The sequence below is a fragment of the Ctenopharyngodon idella genome, chromosome 2 (genome assembly GCF_019924925.1).
Source record: "Ctenopharyngodon idella isolate HZGC_01 chromosome 2, HZGC01, whole genome shotgun sequence".
Taxonomy (NCBI): Eukaryota; Metazoa; Chordata; class Actinopteri; order Cypriniformes; family Xenocyprididae; genus Ctenopharyngodon; species Ctenopharyngodon idella.
The window spans coordinates 39,201,711-39,203,756 of NC_067221.1; the positions used below are offsets into that span (position 1 = coordinate 39,201,711).

Consider the following 2,046-nt stretch of genomic DNA (forward strand, 5'->3'; position numbering starts at 1 on the left):
ACGCTGGTTAATAAAAGAAGCATTTATTAAGAAAGTGGAATACCTCGTGGTGAGTGTAGACATCCACACAACAGTATAGTAAATGGTCATTTATGAATGATTTATTAATTTTGCATCTGTCATGTGACAAATGAGCAAAACACTCAGACTTGAAGACACGGTAGGGATGATGGTGAATACAACATCTTACAAAATCATGTCTTTAATGAAACATTTTATTCATGCAACATGATTGGCTGTGGTATGGATATAGCTAATGAATACAAACATGAAAAAGTGCCACAGTAGCGTACAGAATCACAAAAATTCAAATGTACATGTTAATTAAACATTAGTCTATTGTTGGTCTTGCATTAGTAAGTAGTTCTACTAATGTATACAGTATATGTGTGACATGCACTCCTTAAATCCACCAGTTTGAATCATTTTCCCTTTAAGATTGTGTTTAAATGACAGGGGTATTAATTGCACAGGTCCGTCTGACAGCACCTGGCTGTAATGTAGGGGCTGGACTGAAGAATCAAGCAATCTCCCATTTTACTGCACCTCCGGAAGTAGGAAACTAGAGGAATGTAAAAGAATTTAAAAGTAAATGAATGTCCTTGTTCATCTTGACATATTTTTCTGTCTTTCTAAACATTCTATATTTTTGTGTAAAATCCATTGCACACATGATAATTTGAGATAGGGACTCACAGGGATATGTGGTGAATCTGGCAGATACACAGGCATCTTGCCCATAGCCACACGTCTCCTTTGTGGTCACACAACTTCCTCCAGGTCTGCCGGGGACACACCTGTTACATTTCAGGGCAGAGCCTACAACACAGTTCAAGAAATTATCACTATTGCATCAAGATGGAAACACTAAGCTTTTAATGTGAATGCAGTCAAAACATGACAGATTATTGGTTTGCACAATCAGACTTCTCAGATAAAGGACACTGTTGTGGCTGTGCTAAGACACTGGACTTCTGTGGTACTAAAACAGTTCAGAAAAAGCAGTTTGGCTTTAAACATGCAAACCCACCATTCGCCAACACCAGGGTGAGAACAAGAGCCAGCAGCAGAACCTTCATCATTCTGTTAATTAAAGTGGAAAATTAAGCAACTGACTAATCGATATTGGTTATTAAAACAGAAAGTATCAGATATGCTAATTATCTGACAATTTATGAAACATTTAATGCACCCTTATATTTCAATGAGCAACTGATTCATTTAGTTTACTTATTTACCTTAGTCTGTTGTGTGCTGTATTCTTATGTCCTTTGTTTTCTTTGAAATTGCAGCGCTTAGACAGCAAAATATGAATTTAATCATTATTTATATATTATTTATTATCATTATTTTATATATATTAAAAAAGCAAACTTAGTTAACTTACCTTGACTGTGAAGCAGAGATGAATGTAGTTCATACACACCTGTGTGTCCCTTATATACTGTGATTCTGCCTGTAAAGTTCCAGGAATATTTGTCAGGAATTTGGAAATTCCGTGTTGAATTCCTGACAAATGAAATTAAAGAACACAGGTGTTTGTTCATTGTGTACATTTGGCTCAAGTTTCAGATGATAAGTGTTTTATTGATTTACTGCATGGTCATGTGGTTGTGTCATTTTTTGTTTTGTTCTGCTCTGGTCTGGTCTTTTTCCAGTTGCGCAACAAAAGATACATTGTTTTTTCCTTATCTTATTAAATGTGCCTACGCGCAGTTTACTGGAATAGAGGTATATATGATAAAATGTTAACATGTAGATCAGGGTTCCTCAAATCTGCAGTTTTTGGCCCTGATCAAACTCACCTGCCTGTAATTCTGGTTAGGCCCTGTCCCAAATGACACGATTCATGTGTACTTGCGGTCTTGTGGATTTATAATGGCCGCCACAAGTTTGTTAAGTCCACAAGACCATAGGGTGTCATTTTAGGTTTCAGAAGGGTGCTCGCGAGCGCCGCAAGACCGGGACCGTCTTTGAACCTCTCTCACTGTACGACATAAGACCACCGATTAAGAGCCACGATCACAGAAATCACCACGATTGTTT

The 2,046-nt window shown here is 37.2% G+C and overlaps 1 long non-coding RNA gene across 1 annotated transcript; it reads right to left on the reverse strand.

The window, feature by feature from the left end:
• Positions 1-488: 488 nt before the first annotated feature.
• LOC127494819 (uncharacterized) lies at positions 489-1,512 on the reverse strand. The gene is made up of 5 exons (XR_007924984.1): positions 1,388-1,512; positions 1,239-1,294; positions 1,031-1,083; positions 697-819; positions 489-562 (listed from the first exon to the last, which is right to left on the reverse strand). It is a non-coding gene; the product is annotated as an uncharacterized LOC127494819 (long non-coding RNA).
• Positions 1,513-2,046: the final 534 nt, after the last annotated feature.